Here is a 24,629-nt window from a genome sequence, read left to right as displayed (position 1 = left end):
TTTCACTATGTTGCCAGGCTGGTCTTGACCTCCTGGCCTCAAGCCATTCACCTGCTTCAACCTCACAAAGTTCTGAGGTTACAGGTGTGGGCCATTGCACCTAGCCTCTCTCTTTCTTTCAGCAATAACCTATGGAAATACAGTGTTATCATCCAGTACCATGATCGCTTGGCTGAAGTAATAGTAAGCCAAGCGCTCTGCAGCCCTTAGCAGTGTGGGCCCAGAAACAGGGTGGTCTTATGGAGGGGAGCGTAGGATGTGGGTCCTGAAGAGTAGGAATTCACTCCTGGCTCCATCACTAGTTGCATCACTTCATCTTGCCTGGGTTTCGTCTATAAAATGGCATAATTCCTACTCTACAAAGTTGATGTGCTTTGAAATCTTCAATATAAACATTCCTTATTGAAAACTAAATACAAATGAACCAAATGGAAAACTATGGATTTTTTTTCATAAAAATGTTTCCGGATATATATCATAGGGCTTTGAACCTAAATACCTTGAACTTTAAACAATCATTAGCCATTAAAATTTTAATGTGTATTAAATGGATATTATTAGAGTGTCAAAGTGATTAGAAACAGGTGGTTTCATTGTAGAATAACCTATGTTAAAATATTTTAGGGCCAGGTGCAGTGGCTCATGCCTGTAATCCCAGCACTTTGGGAGTCTGAGGTAGCAGGATTGTGTGACAGTAGAAATTGAAGACCAGCCTGGGCAACAGTGTGAGACCCCATCTCTAAAAAAAAAACAAAAATTAGCCACGTTTGGTGGCACATGCGTGTAGTCCCAACTACTTGGGAGGCTGAGGTGGGAGGATTGCTAGAGTCCAGGAGTTCGAGGCTGCAGTGAGCTGAGATTGTGCCACTTCGCTCTAGCCTGGGCCACAGAGCAAGACCTTAGCTGTACAACAAACAAAAGGAAAAACAACTATTTGATTTTAGTGAGGGTGTAAGAATATGTATTATCATTCCCAAAAAATCTGTGTAAAAACCTCATAGTGTGAAACAGTGGCAACTACTTGATTAAAACATCATTTAGAAAGGACATTCTTCCCTGTTTTGAAATTGGCTCCTCAAAAGGACAGCTGAATATGGCCTCTTCTCCACGTGTCCCCGTGTGCTCCCTCTGTGCCACCATACATACTTCTGTGTCGGGCGTGCTCCCACCTCCAGCCTGCTCAGCTGATCTTTTGTTAGGCAAAGCCTGTCTACTTCCCCATGGGATCCACCTGGCACTCCTACTAGTCTTTCTAACTTAAGCCATTATCTCCCTTAAAATGAGTTCTGGCTCACTCCTTACTACTAAGGCTGAGGGGCAAAGGAGATTATATAAATGAAAGCACCATGCACGTTTGAGGTGGTTTTCTTTTCTTCGTTCTTGTTTTTTGAGACAGAGTTTCACCTTGTCGCGCAGGCTGGAGTGCAGTGGCACAATTTTGGCTCACTGTAGCCTCAACCTTAAAGCTCAAGTGATCCTCCCACCTCATCCAAACGAGTAGCTGGGGCCACAGGCATGCTTCACCATGTCTGGCTAATTTTTTGCATTTTTAGTAGAGACAGGGTTTTGCCATGTTGCCTAGGCTGGTCTGGAACTCCTGGGCTCAAACAATCCACTCGCCTCAGGCTCCCAAAGTGTTGGGATTACAGGCCTGAGTGGGATTACAGGTCTGAGTTACTGCACCTGGCTGAGAAGGTTTCTATTATTACTTGTGAATAGAGGAATAACTTGAGCCAAACAATGCTTTAGAAAAATTAAAATGACAAAGATCAAGAAAATTTTCCCCTTGCTTTTTTCTCTTATATTTTAATATTTCCAAATGAGCTATAACATATGCAGAAAAAATCTTAAAACATTTTATATAGAGAACAAGTATGATTTAAACACCCTGGTCAAAAAATACTCTATTGCCTTTCACCCATCTCATATTTTACTTCCTGACCACAGGCCTAGAAGTAACTAGTAACTAGAAAGAATAATTTTCCTGTACAATTTCAGTCTGGTATATGGGTCCTTAGACAATATAAGTCTCTTTGCCTGACTTTGAATTTTTTAAACAGAATTATCTATAATATGTAGATTCTTTTGTGTCTTTTTTGCTCAATATTGTAAAGGTTACCCATTTGGTGTGCAACTAAAGTTAATTTTCATTACTATATAGTGTTTCATAATTGGATATATTGAAATTTCTCTTCTACAGTAGCTGGACTTTTGTAGCATTTCTAGTCTCATAATAAAGTGTGCTGTTTGGAGCATTCTGGTATGTATCTCCTGGGGTTCATGTGCAGCATTTCTCTGGGTGTTTCTCAGCCTTCTTTTCATTATCACTCCTTCTAGGGGGCAATTTAATACCAACAGTTTAGAATTTAATTAATACTAAAGAATAGGGTTTGTCAGATAGGGCTGAGCTTTGGAGAGCCGCTAAACACTGTCATATCTAAGATTTCTTTTGCCTGCCAAAGACCAATTTTTGCTCCTTTGGGGGTGATATCACCCTCTTTGTGAAGGTATACTATAAGTTATTTACCTCATACTAGAATTGTTGGGTCATAGAAAATATGCCTCTTCTGGATCACGGACTTAAATGTAAAACCCAAAACTATTAAAACCCTGGAAAACATCCAGACATCCTAGCCATTAATTCTGGACATAGGAACAGGCAAAAGTTTCATGATGATGCCAAAAGCAATTGCAACAAAAGCAAAAATTGACAAATGGGATCTAATTAAACTAAAGAGCTTCTGCACAGCAAAAGAAACTATCAGTAAATAGATAATCTGCAGAATGGGAGAAAATTTTCTCAAACTATGCATCTGACAAAGGTCTAATATCCAGCATCTACAAGAAATTTAGACAAATCTATAAGGAAAAAACAACCCCATTAAAAAGTGGGTAAAGGACATAAACAACACTTTTCAAAAGAAGACATACCTGTGGCCAAAAAGCATATGTTAAAAAGCTCATCATCACTAGTCATTAGAGAAATACAAATCAAAACCACAGTGAGATACATCTCACACCAGTCAGAATGGCTATTATGAAAAAGTCAAACAACAGATGTTGTGGAGAAAAAGGAACGCTTATACACTATTGGTGGAAGTGTAAATTAGTTAAATCGTTGTAGAAAGCAGTGTGAAGATTCCTCAAAGACCTAAAAACAGAAATACCATTTGACCCAGCAATCCCATTACTGGGTATATACCCAAAGGAATATAAATCATTCTACCATAAAGACACATGCACACAGATCATCACTGCAGCACTATTCATAATAGCAAAGACATAGGATCAACTTAAATGTCCATAAATGGTAGACTGGGTAAAGAAAATGTAGTACATATACACCATGGAATACTATGCAGTCATAAAAAAGAATGAGATCATGGATGGAGCTGAAGGCCTTTATCCTTACAAACTTATGCAGGAACAGAACACCCAATACCATATGTTATCACTTATAAGTGGGAACTGAATCATGAGAACACATGGACACACAGTGGGAAACAACACACACTAGGGTCTGGTGGAGGATGGAGGGTAGTAGGAGGAAGAGGATCAGGAAAAATAACTAATGGGCACTAGGCCTAATACCTGGGTGATGAAATAATCTGTACAACAAGCCCCCATGTCACAGGTTTTCCTATATAATAAGCCTGCACATATACCCCTGAACTTACAAATTAAAAGAAAATATGCATCTTCAACTTTATTAAATAATGACTGTTTTCCAAAGCCGTTCACTGACTTACATGAATACCGGTAGTATATGGTAGTTTCTGTGGTCCCATATCCTTACCAGAATCTTGGTACTGTCATATTTTAAAATTTTTGCTAATCTGTATAACAGTATCACATTAGGCTTCTACTTTGCATTTTCCTGATCACCAGTGAAGTTAAACATCTTATATACATTACTTACTTGGATTCTAATTTTCTGACAGTTTCTCTACTTCAACTCCAAAAATTTTCATATGTTACATTTGTATAGCTCCTGTGAAAAGAAAGCACAGTAGGATGACCTGGTTATTCACTTGAAAAGTATGATGGAGCCCAGTGACCTTTGTTCTAATCCCAGATGTTTAACTTGGTCAGAGTCCCACACCTCTGGCCCTCAGCATCCTCATTTGCTAAATAAAAGTATTGGCTGGGTTAGAGCAGCAGTTCTGAACCTTGGCTGCCTATCAGAATTATCTAGGATGCTTTTAAAAAAAAAAAGTTTAGACCACACCTGCACCCATAAAGCATGATTAAATTGGATTAAATGTTACTATATCCCTTCCAACCTACCATTCTATAATAATGATAGAATAAGTCTTTAACACCTAGATTTCATGGTTTCAATCATCTTCCTTGTCTGCACCCTGAATTAAGTATGCCAGAGACTCTTTATTTGTAAGACTATAGTCTACTTTTGTAAATGAGTTATAAAAAGGAGGAGACTCCTTAATTTAGTCCAGAGAGGAAACTTGGCATCAACATTTAAAATACTTTTTTGTATCTGGTTTACTTTTAGCACTAAGAAGATTTTCTTACATTGATACCTACTGTGACAAAACACACATCCAATGACAATATTAAAATGTCATAAATGAGCCTTTAAAAGAATGAGGCACATGATATGTCATGGTACTTGAGCAGACTGCAAGCCTGACCAGGCTGAATTCATGAATTCTTGACTTTTGACTTCTTCCTGTAAGATGCTGCCCCATTGCCAGGGACCCAACCTCTAAATCCAGTCAAGGGGCTACTTGGGCCTGGAACCATGGCACAGTCGAGGTGAACCAGCTATGCTCCAGGGGGAGGTGGTTGAAACCACTGGTCTCCTGGACTGGGCCATGAGTGATGGTTATTGGGGCTGGGGAGGTATAAGAGACATCATGTTGTCCATCTACCTCTGTGTATCTTCAAAGGTCTCTGTAATAAACAGTTTTCTGAAACTCACTGCCTGACATCAAGTCAGTGGTGTTTTTAGTGCCCATCTGTCACGTGTAACCATATCACAACTGATGAATATCTGACACTTGGCTGGCACCTTGTCTTTTTCAGTGGGAATTTACTTGCATTTACTCAGTTGATCATCATAGCAATCATTTTCAGTGAAAAACCTTTTGTTAGCCATCCATACCCTGGTTACAAGTGATAGAAACCAAAAGCTTGAACTCTTTTTAGCGTAAAAGAGTAACTTATTGGCTGGATGCAGTGGCTCACGCCTGTAATTCCAGCACTTTGGGAGGCCGAGGCAGGTGGATCACAAGGTCAGGAGTTTGAGACCAGCCTGCCCAACATGGTGAAACCCCATCTCTACTAAAAATACAAAAAATTAGCCTGCTATGGTGGCAGGCACCTGTAATCCCAACTACTCAGGAGGCTGCGGCAGGAGAATCTGTTGAACCTGGTAGGCCGAGGTTACAGTGAGCCGAGATCGCACCATTGCACTCCAGCCCGGCTAGGCGCACTGGCCTCAAAAAAAAAAAAAAAAAAGTAATTGATTGCTAATAAGGAAACCAGCTCATGAAATCTGGGCTTCAAGGACTCTAGATGGGGGGGGGGGATTTAGTGTCAAGACCATCTTAGTGTTGATCATCTCTGTTCTTTGTTGGCTTTATTCTCTCTCACTACCAACAAGTTCTTTTTTTCCCCATATAGCAAGAAACATGGGCTCAGGCAGTTCCAAAATATCATTCTTAAGAAATCTTGCCTAGTGGCTCCAAAAAATCCCAGATAAGGACTGTGATTGGCCAGGCCTGGGTCACATGCCATCTCTGGACAGCTGGCAGTAGAAAGGGAAGGGCTGCCATGATTGGCCAGCTTGGGCCAGGGGCAGGTCATAGTGATTGGCAGCCTCCCTCAGAACTATGTGGTTGGAGTGATGGGGGACAGTCCTTCTCAACAAACTGATACAGGTGGATGGGTGTTGGGCATATATGATTGAAGTCCATTATAAGTTCAGTCTCCTCTTAATTCTATTCCTATGTCTGTTCCTGCCCTTTCCAAAAAATGCTGCTTTTCTATCAGCAATTCATTATTATGGAGTTGAGTGAAAGTCATGAAATTCCAGTCCCCAGATTTGTCCCCAACCTTGACTAACTCTGCTTTCTGGATTTACCCCCATTTTCTCACCTAACCACAGATACCAGAAAAGAAGTGTTTATTCACTGAGGAGTTGAGCAAACTAGCTGCACAGTCTCCCTTACCACCTCCTCCAAAGAAAGAACTTTCTCTGAGATTGGAGCACAGTGCCTCCTCCTTTCTCCGTGCTACACAGAAGCCTCATTCTAGGCTTTTCCTCCTTCCGGGTTCCTCCATACTATCCTGAGGCCACACCTCTTGGGGCGGGGAAGGGGAGTACTCTGGCTGCTTCTGCTCACCCAGTGTGGACTCAGGAGCTGGAGCCCCTAAGGTCACCATGAGGCTTCATCCCTCAGCCCAGATGGCCAGGCTCAGTGACAGCATCTCTGCTTCAGGACATGTGCCTTCAGTCTCCTCCACAGTCTAAAAACTTCACTTGCCATGCTGAAACTTGTTGATAAACCCAAATCTGTAATTAGGAACATAAACTGACACAATATAGGCCTTGCACAAATGAGCAGTTGTGGGTATTATGGGCCCCTGTGGATTATTTGACTGAAGAGAACGATGGAGGAAAAGCTGGTTGTTGTTGAACAAATTACTACCAGATGTAGATTTCAATAAACACCACACTGTTGTTCCCCTGCCCGAAGGTGCTATGAATTTCTTGAGGCAACAGAGGAGTCAGTAAACGGGGCAGTGGGGTGGGTTGGGGAGTTACTGTTCCAATATGAATGGAGCCTCCTAGTGTTTTCTGTCCCTGGATGTTTGTCCACAGAATCCAAGGCAGGCCCTGGGGGCTTCTCTCCCCTACCTGACATTCTACACCAGAGTAATATACTTAAATTGTAGCAACCAGACTGTGTGGAACCTGAAAGAAGCCTGGAATTAAGGTAAAAATGTCATACAAAGTCTGTGTTAGGGGTTAACTGTAAGACATGATGAACAAAGCACACCATCCTTCCCTTCATTGAACTTACAAATGGGAGGGAGATGAGTGCTAAAGCAGTAATTACAAATAAATAACAGACAAGCCTTCGAACATCCTGTGAAGGAATGTAGCATGAACTTGTAATGCAGAGGCCACTGTCTCTGCCTTCACCATCTGCTAAGTGAGCTAGGTGAGCCAAAATGTGAGCCTGTTAGCTGGGCATGATGACTCATGCCTGTAGTCCCAGCTATTCAAGAGGCTGGGGTGGGAGAATTGCTTGAGTCCAGAAGTTTGAGGCTGCAGTGAGCTGTGATTGCCACTGCACTCCAGCCTGGGTGATGGAACAAGACCCTGTCTCTTAAAAAAAAAAAAAAAAAAAAAAAAAAAAAAACCTGAGATTTGGGGCCTGTAAGGCCCCAGAGTCTTCACTACCCTTAGTGGCTGTACTTTTAAGGGAGTGGAAAGGAGAGAGAGATTGAGACTGAGAGGGTGAGAGTATGATTGGTTTTAGTATACAAACAAGCTTCTCATGTTCCATACAATGGAGTGATTCTAGAGAGAATGATTTTCCCGACCCTTCCCTTGGTTATGGCTCGTTAAATCAAGCATCAGATGAATGCTTGGCTTAAATGTAACGCATCTATTTGAATCACCAGCGAACTTTGTGATTTTCTAATCCCGTTGTCCCAGTAAGATGCAAAGCTTCTGGAGGGCAAGGGCCACACCTTTCCCCGTTTGTGCCCTCAAACACTAACAGGCGCTTTGCCATAGTACTCGGAAAAATATATATTAGTTGAATGATAGGACAAAAAAAGCGGTTGTAGATGGAAAACACATTAACTGCTGAGAACACATTTTCATTTTGAGTTGTCTATAAGAGTTTAAGGGGCATGGAAGCCCTGGAATTGAAGTAAATTGAACAGCATCAATTTGCGTTTGGGCCTCAATAAACTAGTCCCTCTGTACTCCTGGCAGGGGATGGGAGGAGTCCTGGGGGATCTCCCTTCCAAATCTTACAGGGTGGTCTGTTTCTTCTTTGGACAATAATGATGTAATGGCTAGTCTCTCGAGAACTTGCTGTGTTCCCTACGTCGTACTAAGCATTTATTTGGATTATCTCATTAAATCTTCACAATCACTTTATTTAACACATGGAGAAATTGAGGCACATGGAGCCTAAGTTGTTCAAGGTCATGGAGCCAGTAAGTGTTAGAGCCAAGTCGTTTGGCTCCAGAGCCTGTGTTCTTAACTACTACTTTATAGTGTCTTTCTTACATATTAGTTGGGCCTGTGTATTGCTAGTTGAATTCTCAGTGGCAGGCCTTCATGTGTTTGACCATGGTTTTCATGTTCTCCAAACCTCAGTTCTCTAGATCTGTACTTTGGTAGGTCATCATTTTCCATGATTCCTACTTCTTCAGGTCAGAAAATCTTGCCAGTGCATAAAGACTTTCTAGGACTAACTCCCACAAAGCCAGCTCACAAGAGATCAATGTACAAATGAAGCAGTTCAGTGTGTTTTGTCTACCACTCTCCATAAGTACGTGGGAGACAACTGGTGGTTGGAAGGTTTGGTGTTCACCTCATGGAGCTGTGATATCTCACTCACCACAGAGATCTGTTCTTCTGAGGGACCATCTTGCCAATTTCTAGAGAGTTGCAGGGATATTAAATTTTTGCACATTAAGCTTCCTCTTTCCAAGCTCCACTCCACATGGGCCCTGCTACCATTTGTGAACAGTCTTCTAGAGTAGTACAGGTTCTAGCTTTCTTAGTTAAGATCATATTTTCTGAGACCACTCCCTTGTCACTTTGCCTGAAATGAGAAACTCCCAACCTCAACTGCTTTTCTAGTCTATTCAAATGAATGCCTTCCAAAGGGCTGGTGTCCTCCAGGGTGTATTAGTTGTTACTAACTTAATCCTCCAAGGCTAATCTGATTTTCAAGATCTGTAGAGAGACCTTAGTATATCGCCTTGCCTGTACCAAATATGGTCATTATGGCACAGGAAAATCTCAAATACCTTATTGGAAACCCAGGACAAATATGTATTTGACCTTAATGAAATGAAAAAGACAAATTGGATCCATACATTTAAAAACAACCAAAAACTTAATCTTTCCCAAGAAGGGTGTCCTTTGAAAAGGACAGGCTGGTACAAGAACTTGATAAAATAGAAGTAAAGGTTGACACTTTTTTTTTTTTTTTTTTTTTGAGATCTTTATCACTCTGTCACCCAGGCTGGAGTGTAGTGGCACGATCTTGGCTCACTGCAACCTCTGCCTTCTGGGTACAAGTGATTCTCATGCCTCAGCCTCCTGAGTAGCTGGCACTATAGGCGTATGCCACCATGCCCAGCTAATTTTTGTATTTTTAGTAGAAACAGAGTTTCACCGTGTTGGCCAGCTGGTCTTGACCTCCTGGCCTCAAGTGAGCCACCCAACTCAGCCTCCCAAAGTGAAAGTCGACATTGCTAGCCCTGTTCAGCACATGAGACAGGGCACTGGGTGATGTCTACCTAATGATGATCAACCCAGGGGCCCTTGGCCCAAGCATATCACTGGTACAGAGGGCCTCTGCCAGCTAATATGAGTGTGAGTGAGGCTGTTGTGTCCATGAGAGAACTCCCTGGAGTTCTACACTCAGCAGACGTTTCTTGTTGGACTATGAAGGCGGGCACAGATTTTATACAAATTTGTGATGCTAACATCTACCATAAGAACTGGCATCCATAGAAAATACTACATATATATGTGTGTATATATATAGTCTCAAAAAAAAAGAGGCTGCGCTGTCTCTCTCTCTCTCTCTATATATATATGCCTATACACACACACACACATTTATATATATATAAGTGTGTGTGTGTGTGTATATATATATATAAAAGAATGAGATTCTATTTATGTGAAGTGTTCAGAATACACAAATCCATAGAAACATAAAAATAGATTCATGGTTACCAGGGACTTGGGGGGTTGGGGTGGGAGGAAAATAGGGAGAGACTGCTAATGGGTACTGGGTTTCTTTTTGGGATAGTGAAAATGTTCTGCAGCCCGGCGTGGTGCTTCACATCTGTAATCCCAGTACTTTGAGAGGCTGAGGCAGGCAGATTACCCTGAGGTCAGGCGTTCAAGACCAGCCTGGCCAACACGGTGAAACACTGTCTGTATTAAAAATACAAACATTAGCTGCGCATGGTGGCACATGCCCGTAATCCCAGCTGCTTGGGAGGCTGAGGCAGGAGAATCACTTGAACCCAGGAGGCAGAGGTTGCTGTGAGCCATGATCGCGCCACTATACTCCAGCCTGGGCGACAGAGCGAGACCCTGTCTCAAAAACAAACAAAAAAATGTTCTGGAATTAGATAGTGGTGATGGTTTAAACAGCTGTGAATATACTAAAAGCCACTGAATTGTTAAATTGGTGAATTTATGGTACATGAATTATATCTCAATAAAGCTGTTACTTTAAAAATGAACAAGAAAGTAAAACCCATAAAAAGGTCCTCTAGGCACTTCAGCAAACAACATGGTAGGGAAAAGACCAAGGAGTTGTTAGCCCAGGGGGAATGGAAAACCAGTTAACATAGCTTATTCACCCAGGCCTGAGATCCCTAATAAAGGCCTTTTTTTTTTTTTTTGAGATGGAGTCTTGCTCTGTCGCCCAGGCTGGAGTGCAGTGGCATGATCTCGACTCACTGCAAGCTCCGCCTCCCGGGTTCATACCATTCTCCTGCCTCAGCCTCCCGAGTAGCTGGGACTACAGGTGCCTGCCACCAGGCCTGATGAATTTTCTGTATTTTTAGTAGAGATGGGGTTTCACCGTGTTAGCCAGAATGGTCTCCATCTCCTGACCTCATGATCCGCTCGCCTCAACCTCCCACAGTGCTGGGATTACAGGCGTAAGCCACTGTTCCCGGCCAATAAAAGCCATTTTTAAAGTTGAATCACCTTAGGGTTGAAGACTGGTTAGGATTGGGGGACTGAGGGTTAGAGAGTAAAGTAGAAGGGATGGCACTTTTCTGGATAGGAGACAATTATTGCGGATATTAGTATTAAGACCTATTCTCTTTAGTATTTTTTTAAACACAAAGTAACACCTCCATGTTTCCAGCAATATTTCACATTTCACCAGTGTTCACAAAGCACTTATTGTGTGCCAGCTCCTATCTGCTGGAAGTGCGCGATTCCGTGGGCTGTAGCGAGCACAGTAGCAGTCCAGTGGGCCCAGTTACTGCTGACCTGAGCAATCTGTTAAAACCCAGAAAGGGTATTAGAAGCAGACAGTCCTTCTCTTCTTACCAAGCCTGGAGTATCTACGGCTCTGTCCACCATGCCTTTAGAGAGGCACACCCAAATTGGAAGATTATCTGTGCAGTAAAAAGAGGGAATGTCCAGTTCGATGTTGAGGGGGCTGAGAGTTCTCTGGGTTCCCCAGGCAGAAAACAGACCGGGGTCATGGGCCTTCTTGCCATGTGGTCTGAGCACTGAATGTCCTGAAAGTGTGGAAAGGCCTGTCCCCGAGCTTTAGTAACTTTTTTTCCACCTAGAAGCAAGCCAAGTAGTTTCAGAGTAGTTCTCAGAGTAATCCAGAGTCATCTTCATGAAAGCTAATACTAGAAAACTCAAAGGGATAAAAGGATATGCTTGCTAAGAAGATTATTTCCCGCCGTGGCTGTCCCTGCAAGCCAACAATAGCACACCCTTCGTCAGGATATAACGAGTGAGAGAAAACAGCTAGAAAAGGGTGGAGAAAATAGGCGGGAGGAAGCTATTTAAAAGACCCTAAAGTGCTGCAGCTGTTTTGGCTAATTTTTCTCATTTCAGTGATGTTCCAAGCTCTTTGTCTTCTATGTGGGGCGACTTCATTTAGCTCTCTTATGAGTCATCCTGCCCACAAATAATCTGTCTTGGAGTAGCCCTTATGAAAACAGACAATTTACATTGCATTATGTGAATTGGCAATTGTGTGTCCCTTCCCTGGGTGGGCCGTCCTGTGTCTGCCTGCATCCACACATGTGGGACTTCTAAGGCCTAAGCACACCCTCAGTGATTGGGGAGTGCAAGAGGGGGACATCTGGAACCTGAAGCAGGTGTGCAAAGGCACCAACAGTGTGCCCTGGTTAGCCGACTGCTCCATCTTAAATGTTTCTAGATACCATTGTTGTTACCTTTCCTCACAAGGGTTTTATGAGAATTATCTAGGAAAAAGCAGACATCAGAGGAAATTCCATGTAAATAAATGTTACGGCCACTTCAAACCTCAATCTTGCTAAATTGAGGTTTTCTTTTTAGATAATATTTTCTTCTTCTATGTGGCTAGCAGATCTGACCAGCATTTTAATAAAGAATTCCCTAGAGAGACACTGAGCTCCTTAAGATAGAAACTAGACTGGTTATCTGCTGGTTTTTCTGCCTAGGAAAATGTGCTCTCTTTCTAATGGGTACTTTGGTTTTACCCAGAGAGGCCCAGGGTCTCACTCTCATCCCATGTTTTTCTGGTGGAGTTGACTCCGCCCTTGGCCCGTGGTTGGGGCAAGGTAGTTCGGACCCCAGGCAGTCAGCACATTGTGTTTCCCTGGCCAAAATGCTTGGGTCAGAAATGGGCACGTGACTCAGTCTTAACCAATGAGATATGAAACTTTGGCTAAGAGGCTGTGATTAGGATTTGGAATTTGACAACAGGAGTCTGGGCTGGGCAGCCTTCTAGTAATTGTGAGCGGAGAGCCAGTTTGAGTGTGGAGACCACACATGGAGGAGAGCCAAGCCTGGCTGGGATGAGAGAGCAAGAAGATGGTCATGGTATTGTCCTCTAAGCCCAAAACCAGGCTTCCCTGAAGGTACCATTATCCTGGTCTTTCTGGGCATATGAGGCCACATTTCCCTTTTAGCTTGAGTAAATCAGGGTTGAGTTTTCTGTCCCTTGCAACCACAAGTTCTGACTTGTTCAGGGGCAGCGTTTCAATCATACCTAACATCTAGCAGAGTGCCTGGCAGGTAGAGGAAGCTCAGTGTGTGTTTACTGAATAGATTCTCATGGAGTTAAACAGATGTTCATCAAACGCCAGTGAGGCTAATGGCTACCATATTGGATGGTACAGATACAGAACATTTCCATCATTACAGAAAGATCTATAGGATAGCACTGCTATAGAGAGTACAAACTCAGACCCTGCCTCCCAGAAGCTCTATTTTTGAGAGTTTTTTAAATATTATCAAAACTAGATAGCATGACATGTGGAAAGATAGTCTTACTGATTTATAAAAGTTCAGCTTTATTTCTCTCGAGTACAGTTATTTACATATAAATTCTAATGAAGGAGTTTAACAACAGTTACTATACAGATAGAGTCACGCATTATACAAAGTAAGGTGTGCCTAAATGTTCTTTTACATATGAGGAGCTGGAATTTACCGGGCCTAGAAACTAAAGCAACGTAGAATGCTGTGTTGATTTTTTGCAGCCTTTTCATGAAGCAAATTATTGATTTTAAGTAGAAGTTAACTACAGTAGTAAAGTACTAAAATTTCTTACAGAACCTATTCCATGTCCCTACCCAGTAGGACTGGCCCATGCCACCCAGAATAATGACAATTCTAGAATAATGTGGTTTAGAGTAGTCAGTTTCTGCAAATGATTCCTGGACATCCCAGTGCTCCTGTTCTGCTCTTTGCTGGTCCACATCTGGTGGTCCACTCATACCTCCTTCAGAGTAGGGCATCTGAGCCTATTCTGGCCTCCAGCATACTCATTTTGTATAAAAGCCATCCCTGTGCACAATTCCTTCTTCCGGTGACATCCATTTTTCCTAAAAGTGATGTGAGAACAACTGATCATGAGCTCGTCCACGAATTGTTCCTTGTTGGCCTGAAAACTGGGAGCACTTGTAAGGCTGAATGGATTCTACCCAGATCAGGGGTCGTCTTAACTCCTCAGAGTTAGCCCAAGCTGGCCACAACTACATCTTCAGCCTAATATATTTTGTTCTACAGTTATGGATCCCACCTTAATCAAGCTGATTTACTCACTGTCCTAGAGTACCTCGGGCTCACACCCTTCCCTACTTATCAACCCCACAGATGGTTAATTACTTCTCCTCAGAACTTACCTCAAATACCTAATCTGTCTTATGTTCTTTCAAACCATCTAAGCCAGAAATTCTGTATCCCTCCTTTGAACCCCTATAGCTTTGTCTATATTCTTGTTTTATTGTAATAGCTTTATTTAGATGTAATTCGTATGCCCTACAACTCACTCTTCAAAAATATACAGTTCAGTAATTTTTTAAATATTCAGAGTTGTGTAACCATCATTGTCTGTTTAGAACATTTCATCACCCCAAAAGGAAACCCTGCTAAAGAGCAGTCATCTCTCAGTTCCCCTCATACCACCCTCCAGCCCCCTAGCCCTGAGCAGTGACTAATCTTTCTGTCTCTTCGGATTTGCCTGTGCTGGACATCTCATATAAATGGAATCCTACAATATATGGTCTCTTGTGACTTAACATGTTTTCAAGGTTCATCCTTGTTGTAGCATTATCAGAGCTTCATTCCTTTTTAAGGCCAAGTCATATTCCATTGTAGGATCCACCACATTTTGTTAATGAATTCATCAGTTGGTAGGCATCTGGATTGTTTCCACTTTTTTGCCGTTATGAATTATGCTGCTGTGAGCATTTGTGTACAAGTTGTTGTATGAAGTACATGTTTTTGTTGTTTTGGGTATATACCTAGGAGTGGATTGTGTTGTATTGGTTCTATTCTTTTGGCAATATGATATATTCTCATACTTAAACCCATGGTGTTTAGCTTATCACTAATACACCTTGCCTTCCCTAGGAAATCTAAACCCTTGAGAGCTGAAAAGAAGCCTTATTTCTTTCTACTCCCCCCAGTACTGACCACTGTGTCTAACAAAAGCCACAATCACTGTTTGGACACAAAGATGTAATGGAAAGAAGTAGACACTTGTGAAGTTTTTTTCCTCTCTTCCTGCTTTAACCCTAAACTGTGTCACGTTTTTTCATGTTCACACTGTATGTGTACTCTTTTCTGAAAGTGTGTGTCCTCTTTGAGGCCCCAGTATTGGAGGCGACTTGATGTGTAGGTAATTGGTATACAAAACCTCTCAGGTGTGACCATTCCAAAGGAGGAGATTAGCTTCCAGCATGTCTCCTCCAGACAACAATACACACTGTTCTGCTGCTGGACAGTCAGCTGTGGAGTAGTAATGCACCTCTGCAAGGCTTTGCAGGGTCTTTACTCACTTATCACCAGGGATGAAAATGGGGCAGGACATAGTAGAAGCCGTTAAAAGGAAATGATGTCTTCTTGCCTTTTCTCCCTTGATCAGACCCTAAGAAAACAGCTTACCCAAATGAGCAGAAAGATGCCAGGTGTATAAAATGGAGTCGAGCAGCTGTCTTTGGTTCTACCTTGGGATGAGGTTTAGAAGTATTGTTTCCCAAACTCTTGCGGCGGGAAGATCTGGACTAGGTGGGACTGCCAGTAAATGGTGCTTTTCTCAGCCGGTAAATCACTGGGGAGGAGAAGCAGCTGCTGTGAACTGAGTGGTGTGGCAACTCTGGCTTTTGATTCCCCAGCAGCAGATGGCAACTGTGAGTAATGACACACATAAGATAGAAGCTGTGCTTCCTTATCTGAAATGGGAATTTCAAGTGAAAGATAACTGGAGTCTCTTCTTGGGGCATAATTGGTCTTTCATGAGCCATTACCCAGGGTTTTTAAAGTACCTACAAAAATTGTTCTGTACCCAGGAGTTCAATAAACACTAAATGTGTGTAAGAATTTGCATTCTTTGCCTCCAGATCGGGGGGAAAACATTTCCGGAACATACATTAAGAACTTCAAATTGCATAGCATTTAGTAGGCACAAAGTGACTCTACTAGTTAAGGGATGACAGATCAATTTCAATTTGTGTGCCTCTCGCTTATGGGTGCTTGGAGGGTTGTATTGGAAAGGATTGCTGAGGCCAGTTAATAAATAAATTAATAAATTGTTTATGTCTGTCATGAACACCTAAGAAACTGTGGAGTGGTAGCACTTGTGTTGACTATTTTCCCTAGACCGTGAGCTCCTTGAAGGGCAAGGACTGTGTCTTAGACAACATACCCTCAGGACCTAGTGCCTTGCCTGGTATGGAGGAAGTAACCAGTAAGTATATATTGGTTGAATGAATGATTTGATTTCCTAGTTTTGGAATTGGCGCATGATTCTAAGTGAATGAGCTCACCTCAGATGCCTTAATAGTAAATGAAATTTTGCAGCAGAAATGTTTTCTAAAATACGTTGATTTTTATGGAACTAGGGTCTTGTTTTCAAAACAGCCCTCTGTTTTGCTACAACAAAACAATACATTTCAAGAGTTTCAAATTTAAATTGGCTACTCAAAGCCAATTTCCTCATTTTTTTTTCCAACTCAGTGGTCTAGAGGGGCATCTTGGTGTTTTAAGTGAAACACAGGTTTAGAAGTCAGATTTGGGTTTGTTTGTTTGTTTTTGAGACGGAGTCTTGCCCTGTTGCCCAGGCTGGAGTGCAGTGGTGCAATCTCGGCTCACTGCAAGCTCCGCTTCCCGGGTTCACGCCATTCTCCTGCCTCAGCCTCCCGAGTAGCTGGGACTACAGGCATCTGCCACCAAGCCCGGCTAATTTTTTGTATTTTTAGTAGAGATGGGGTGTCACTGGTCTTGATCTCCTCACCTCGTGATTCGCCTGCCTCGGCCTCCCAAAGTGCTGGGATTACAGGCATGAGCCACCGCGCCCGGCCTAGATTTGGGTTTTACTTACAACCAGCTCAGCTATTAACACATTGTGTGACCTTTGCTTGTTACTTTTCCATGCTGGAACTCAGTTTCCTCTAAAAAATTGGAGAACTGAAGCAAATGAGCTCTGTAATTCTATGAAAATAAATGCAAAGGATAAAAAAAGAGAACTTGTTTCAACAAGATAAAGTTTCTGTCTTTGGTCTAGCTCAGGGGTCCCCAACCCCTGGCCATGGACCGGTACTGGTCCAAGGCCTGTTAGGAACCGGGCCGCGCAGCTGTAGGTGAGTGGGGCAGATGAACATTAACGCCTGTGCACTGCCTCCTGTCAGATCAGCGGCAGCATTAGATTCTCATAGGAGCGGGAACACTATTTTGAACTGCTCATGTGAGGGACCTGGGTTGCCTGCTGCTTATGAGATTCTTATGCCTGATGATCTGAGGTAGGAAAGTTTCATTCATCACCCCCCATCTATGGAAAAATTGTCTTCCTTGAGACCAGTCCCTTGTGCCAGAAAGGTTTGGGACTGCTGGCCTAGCTGATCACTTCTCTGATTTCAACTTCACTTTCTGACACAGGAGCAACAATCTTAAAGTGAGGAGGGGGAGTCAACTTTTTTTTTTTTTTTTTAAACAGCAAAAGCATCAATCATTATGGTGAAATGTCAACATAATAAGTCTTTTTTAATATCTCTGCAGAATGCTACATGAGATTTGCCCTAATTCCTAGATGGCTATGGTATGTGTAATACATAAAAATATAATGTACCATCTCAGACATATGTCTCGGCTGACATTCAGCACCAAGAATCTGACAAATGTTTTCATGTTTATGTACATTCTGCCTGATTTCAAAAACAGATTTAAGATAGCTATACTCAAAATCGTAGAAATAATTAATTCTGGAAGTCTTTAGAATGGGAGTGAAAATAAGAGCCAAGTTTTTTTGTTTTTTTTTTAAGTGATAGGAAACTTAAACTACTAGAGCTTCCAAAATTCAATATGATTTGTAACTTCATGGTTCCTAGCAGCCAGAGCAACAGGGAAGTCATGGGCTACCTAGCTCTTCTTGTGTGATAACAGCCAGAGTAATGGGCTTTGTGGGGAAAAGGAAATATACTGACACAATTCTACCTCTGGCCCGTTCTGATAGCCTTTTGTCGAGGCAATAGCCATTATTTTATAATGAAGCCATTGAATGACAAACAAGAGTGCCAACGTAGACCAAGCCTTATTTGTTTGTGGCTATTTTTGCTAGTTGTTTGGTAGACTTTAGCCAGGCCACGTATAGTAACAGTAGATGATGCTTGATGCACCAGATGCTATTCTAACCATTTAACATATTAAATCCTTACAAGAGCCCTGTGTGTTAGGAACAGTGCTTTGGGGTCTGTGATCTTATCCAGTGCACCATACTGCCTCTTACATATTTGAAATAGTACAGAAATTTATCTTACTGCAGTCACACAGCTTAGCATCCCAGCTCTGGGTGGTCTCAGGAAAGACTATCTCGTTTTAAGCAATAATAACCAGTTAAACGGTAGGCAGCCTCAGTGCTACACAACCAGATGGACCAGCTGTTTACTCGTTGAGTTCACTCGTTCCTTTGGTGGTGTTTCGAGGTGGCTTCTTGAATGTTAAAGGAACAATCTAGTCTCTATCTGAACCTCCTTTTGCATCTTTCATTGGTGACATGAGGAGCATACATAGGCCATGTGTCCTCTTGTCCTTTGGTATCTTATCTACCTTTGGGCTGCTAAATATGCCACATCAGCTTCTCTTGTGTGCCAGCTCACTCAGCAGGGGTGGCTGCCTAGAAGACTGTGTTGAGAAGGCCTCTCAGACCTGGCTCAGATGTCGTGAGATAAAGGGTCATGGCTGAGTAACAATGCCTGATGTGGGCAAGGAAGAGGGTAGCACCAGAGTGTTGCCTTTGCCAGCCATGGCCTAATTCTTGATGAGGGCTTGGCTCTATGCTGCATGGCTTCTGAGGTTATTTTCCCTCAGAGTACTTCCCATTTAAGAGGAGAACAGAGCATAGCATTCCAAAAAAATTCCATTTTTATGGAATGAATTCCCTCCCTGTACAAGACACACAATAGGAAGATTAATACGTCAAAATCCCTGCCCACCCCCCAAATTTCATCCCAGTCAAGGACATACAAATTTTGACGAACAATATCTATACAGTGAGATAATGATTATTCTTATAAAGTACTGAGGGAACACAAACAAAAGAGTCGCTCTCTGTGCCTGAGAAGGGCAGACAGGTCAGGCTACATGGAGAACGTGCCAGTTGGCCCCAACCCTAATTCTGTCCATATGTATGGAGCCCAGAGGGGTGTGTTTTGAGAGCCACCTGGCATGACCAACATCCCCAATATGTTTTTGCAACCTTCCTTTTCAGAATATATACAGTGCCACCAGTGGTAAGTCATCTTTTTGGAGTCTTCATATAATGACCCACCTGAGAAGGAGGGATGAATCCAATGTATCACAATGGGTCAATATTTTAGAAGTTTAGCTGTGTCAAAGACCTTTAGGGAAGGCAAAGGCTGGGGCAGGGTTTGTGGAAGCCAGGGATATAGGGGGTCAGTGCTGGGCAGGTGGAATAGACTGCTAAAACGAAATGGAAAAATAAGAAATGCAGAGACAGCCAGCACTGGCATTTTACCCAAGGCCATTCTGTGTCACTTAGGAAATGTGTTCTTTACAGGGATTTGAAAACTATAGGGAATAGCGATTGGGGTCAGAAATGGCATCACTGGGGCTAAGAAACCAAAAATAAAGTCATTTTGGAGCTAACCTTTGTATTCAGAGAGCTTTGTCCTAATCCTGCTTAGGATTCCCACAGCATCTTTTCTTCCCTTAAGAGAAATCAAAAGGCTTTCACGTTGCCTCTTTCATTGCCCTGTGAAGACAGGCATTCAAAACCTCCTTTTGCAGGTGAGGAAATTGACTTCGTGGTCTAAGATCGCACAGTGAATTAAACAGACTCAAAAGCAAGCATTTAATCTCTCTCACTCCAGCATTTGCTCTTAAATGTAGTTCTTAGAATAAGAATTCTCAGTGGTTTTAAGAAAATGGTAACGTTTGTACTATAATTAACCCCCAGAAACAGAACATCAAAACCAAGACACTTTGGTGATGGTCTTATCCAGTGTTCTCATTCTAAAGACGTGGACTCTGGGCTGGGCACGGTGGGTCACACGTAATCCCAGCACTTTGGGAGGCCAAGGCGGGTGGATTACGAGGTCAGGAGATTGAGACCATCCTGGCTAACACAGTGAAACCCCGTCTATACTAAAAATACAAAAAAAAATTAGCTGGGTGTGGTGGCGGGCACCTGTAGTCCCAGCTACTCAGGAGGCTGAGGCAGGAGAATGGCGTGAACCCGGGAGGCGGAGCTTGCAGTGAGCTGAGATCCGGCCACTGCGCTCCAGCCTGGGTGACAGAGCGAGACTCCGTCTCAAAAAAAAAAAAAAAAAAAAAAGGAAATCTGGTCATTAAAACCTACTCGACTCTCAAGGTTTCCATTTCTAACTGGAAGCCATTGCCTTCAAGAGCTGTTTACGAGCCTCTGCCACCCTTCTAGAACTCAGTTGAAGGACTTCTGCTGAAGCCTTGGAAGGTTCACGGCCCTCTCGTCACCATTGCTAAGGGCTGTTTTATGTTCTTTTATTAGGTGGTCCATTAGGTGCAGCCACAAGAAGGAGACACAGGAGAGGCTCAGGAAGACAGTTTATCGTGGTCACAAGTCCTAGAGGCAGGAGGCATGGCACACCATGCAGGGCCACAGAGGAAAGACACCAGGGCAGTCAGGAGGCAGAAGACAGGAGCAAGGGGAAAGCATTAAGGTAAAGCCATGATGGGGGTTTCCTTGAGAAAGGCAAGACAGGGCAGGGTGAACACTTTAGAGTTGGCTAGTTTGAATAATCTCAGGGGGCCCTAAGCTATAGGAGTGGTCCCTAGTTGACTGTACCTGGCCCTGGGATGATGAAAGCAGAGGAATTTTGTCTCTTCGGGTGTTTGGCCAGATAGAGGAGGTGTGCCTCTGAATTGGTTAGTTCACATGTCAGAAGTGTACTCCTGGCTGGGCCCTTTGCTGGCTCTAAGAATTAACTATCCTACCCCCACCCCACGAGGGGCAGTCTCCCCAGCTAGAAAGGTTTTTTAAAAGATGTCCAAACATCATAATATACATAAATATGTAACACAAGGGCCCTGGCTCCTCTCAGATATTTTTCTTTTTCTTTTCTTTTCTTTTACTTTTTTTTTTTTTTTTGGAGATGGAGGTTTGCTCTTGCTGCCAGGCTGGAGTGCAATGGCGTGATCTCTGCTCACAGCAACCTATGCCTCCCGGGTTCAAGCGATTATCCCACCTCAGCCTCCCGAGTTGCTGGGATTACAGGCATATGCTACCACCCCCGGCTAATTTTGTATTTTTAGTAGAGATGGGGTTCGCCATGTTGAGCAGCCTGGTCTCAGACTCCTGATCTCAGGTGATCCACCTGCCTCGGCCTCCCAAAGTGCTGGGATTACAGGCATAAGCCACTGCGCCTGTCCCGTCTCAGATATTTCTATCCATTGTCATACTCTCACTCTTTCCCTAACTACTACTGACTTGAGCTTGCAGCAGAAAATTCAGCCTTTGTAAGCTCAAGAGGACTCAGGTTGCTGACCAAAAGCAGAAGAGGCCTCCCTTCAAAATGTGTGGAATGTTGCAAAAAGTAGACAGTGATCCCCAATAATCAGATACTTTCCTCAGAATGGTCTGCTAAACCTTCAGCCTTGTTGAAGCAATTGTTGCAGTAGCAGCACTTGGGAATTTCTGCATCCTGGATGGTATATTTCTTGTGGCCTCCCATCCGACTTCATGTCAGCCCTTCCTGCATTTAGACTTGGTTACTTTTAACTCTACTCCTGGCATCATTTTTAAATGATTTAGGACTCTTGGTGTCAAGTGACATAAACCCACCTTGAATTATCATAGGTGGAGGAGAGTGTTGGAGCATTGAACATAATGGAAAGAAAAGTTAGCTTTTTTCTACAGTTCTGATAGAAACAGGTTCTCTCCCTGGAGACTGGCGTCTTCTGCTAGACAGGAAGTGTGACTGCTGGCAGCTCCAGAGCCTCATAATCCATAGCTTCAGTCGCCTGGCATACACTGACCCTGGACTTCTCACATCCCAGACTCTCATATCTGGGCCCAGCTAGCTCTCTTGCTCGTTTTGGGACCAGTCAAGTTAGACTAGAGCGGCAGAGTCTGTAAAGGAATGTGGTTGGTGTGAGGGAAAAAGCAGTTTCCACGAGAAGGTGGTGGTCCCAGGAAGACAGGATGGTGGCAAAGCCAAAGGTGTTTGTGACAAACCTGAAAGCATATCAGGAGACGGAATGGTTAAATCATTTAAGTGACAAGAGCAAGTTGAAAAACAACAGGTGTAGTATGCTGTTTTAAAAAAACTGGCCAGGCACAGTGGCTCACGCCTATAATCCCAGCACTTTGGGAGGCCAAGACAGGCGGATCACTTGAGCCCAGGAGGTTTGAGACCAGCGTGGGCAACATGGTGAAACCCCGTCTCTACAAAAAATACAAAAATTGGCCAGGCTTAGTGGTGTGCACCTGAAGTCCCAGCTACTTGGGAGTCTGAGGTGAGAGGATTGCTTGAGCCCAGGAGGTCGAGACTGCAGTAAGCCATGATTGCACCACAGCGCTCCAGCCTGGGTGAAAGAGCAAGACCCTGTCTCAAAATAAAATTTAAAAATTATGTATTCAGTAAATCTTTTCTAATTGACTTTCCATTAATGGAATGTCCCAGCTGATTAGCTCTGCACCCCCTCGGTAAAGCATGGCGGGAGGCTGAACACTCTCAGCTGGCAGCCTGGTTTCTAGGACACCAGCACACTTCTGCTCCCACCAGCTGAGGCCTGAGCTTTCCAAGAGTCATTCTTGTTTCTTGCCAAACCTGGGAATGCCAGATGGACTTGTTGTTTCTAATTATACAATTTAATTAAATATCCCCCAAACGAAAGACAAATACAGAAAGTTATTTCTGTGAAAATCATTGCGAGTAGCTAGAAGCAGTGGCTTTTTGCAGAGGGGAGAGGTCTTTAACCTTTTATTGCTGAATAGGTTCTAGAGTCTGACCCCCGATTTTCAAATTCTAGCTCCACTGCTTCTTTGCTGTGTGACACTTTGGGCAAGTTGCAGCGTCATCCTAGGACTTGGCCCCTTTACTGTAAAATGGAAATAACAACCTTGTTTGGGTACTGTTGGGATTAAGTAATATAATGTATTTGAAGCACTTTGCACAGTTCTTGGGCACATAGTAAACACTCAACAGATGCCACATCTATCATCATCGTCATCAACAATCAGCCTTGTTAAAGATGTAGAGAGAAGTCGTTAGCCGTAAAGGAGACATTTTTTTTTTTATCAAATCAATCTCTAAAAATCTAAATTTTGTGTGTGTGTGTGTGTGTGTGTGTAAGGACACCTCCAGAGAGTTCTAGAGCTAAGTGAAAACCTGGTTTATTAAAATGAGCCTGTAAGTTCGGGTGCACACCTGTAATCTCAACACTTTGGGAGGCCGAAGTGGGAGGACTGCTTGAGGCTAGGAGTGTAAGACCAGCCTGAGCATGAGTGAAACCCTGTGTCTACAAAAAGTCTGTTAAAAAAAAAAAAAAAAAAAGAAATTAGCTGGGTGTGGTGGCACATACCTGTAGTCCTAGCTACTTGGGGCACTGAAGGGGAAGGATTGCTTGAACCCAGGAGGTCATGGCTGCAGTGAGCAGTGATTGCACCACTGCACGCCAACCTGGGCGACAGCAAGACCCTGCCTCAAAAAAAAAAAAAAAAAAAAAAAAAGGCCTGTAGCCCCTCTTCCTTCCCTAATATATTTGGCTTCTGTAAAAATTAAAAACCCAAGGATGGGAAGAAGGGGAGAGAATTGGAAAGCCCCTGGTTAGCTTTAAGAGCCTCTCAGTGCAGCAGAACCCATGATGGCTCTATTCATAGCTTTGCTCTCTGGATCAATATTCTCTAAGAGTTGGTACATTCTTTTCATTTGTGTCTTTCACAGAGGGCAGTAAAATTTAGCTCTAATTATATTTAGGGCATCTGGATTCTAGTCAGCATTTTCTGGCTCCATTTTAGAACCTAAAGTCTGCGGCTTATTCCTAATGTGGAAAATGGAATAATCCCTCAGGCATGAGAAGAACTCCAGCATTCAGGCTGCTGTGCCTCTAGTGAGAAGCTGCTGCAGACATCACAAGACTTGTTATACAAGGAAACATGATTACAGTGGATTAAAGAAACTTGCCAGGGGCTTGAAGGATTTATTGCTTTTTGAATTCTGAATGAGACATAAATAGGTTTCTCCCCCTCTTAATTTTGGACCCCATACGGGGAAGGTGAGAAAATTCTTCAGCAAATTCTAGAATGCTTAGCTGCTAAAGATCAGTTGGTTTTGTGTCCACGTCATATTGCAAAGGGCATGAATACTTGCTTGGCAGAGACACAAAACAGTCACTCATTTCTTTCTGTTCTGCCAAGTTAGTTACTGCCTTGTCTCCCAGTGGGAGAAAAATGTAACTCCTAGGGGACTCTTCTGGAAGGCAGCATGGTGTAATGGAAAAAGCACTGTAGTCACAGGCACGAGGCCTAGACTGCAGCGTCCGTGCTTATAAGCTCCGTGATTTCCAACAGGTTTAACTCTCTAATAAGCCTTTGTGCTCTTGCTGCTCTTTTCTGAAAAAGCAGTTCTCAGAGGGTTGTATGAAGGATTATAGCACCTTTATGTTCAATATCATCTATAGAAACTCAAATGTTGGATGCATTAGC

At 43.0% G+C, this 24,629-nt stretch overlaps 1 protein-coding gene across 10 annotated transcripts in view; it reads left to right on the top strand.

Annotated features, from left to right (window-relative positions):
* ATG7 (autophagy related 7) overlaps window positions 1-24,629 on the top strand; it is a 267,608-nt gene that overhangs the window by 163,698 nt on the left and 79,281 nt on the right. The window contains exon 19 of one of the 10 annotated variants that reach the window (XR_004181748.1): window positions 20,472-20,643. The exons of the other annotated variants lie outside the window; for them this stretch is intronic. The gene's annotated coding sequence lies outside the window, so the exon portion shown is untranslated. The remainder of the gene's footprint in view (window positions 1-20,471; window positions 20,644-24,629) is intronic. 10 annotated transcript variants of the gene reach the window in all.

The sequence above is a fragment of the Papio anubis genome, chromosome 2 (genome assembly GCF_008728515.1).
Source record: "Papio anubis isolate 15944 chromosome 2, Panubis1.0, whole genome shotgun sequence".
In the NCBI taxonomy this organism is placed as follows: domain Eukaryota; kingdom Metazoa; phylum Chordata; class Mammalia; order Primates; family Cercopithecidae; genus Papio; species Papio anubis.
Note: the sequence above shows the minus strand (reverse complement) of the source record. Positions and strands in the feature narration are given on the sequence as shown.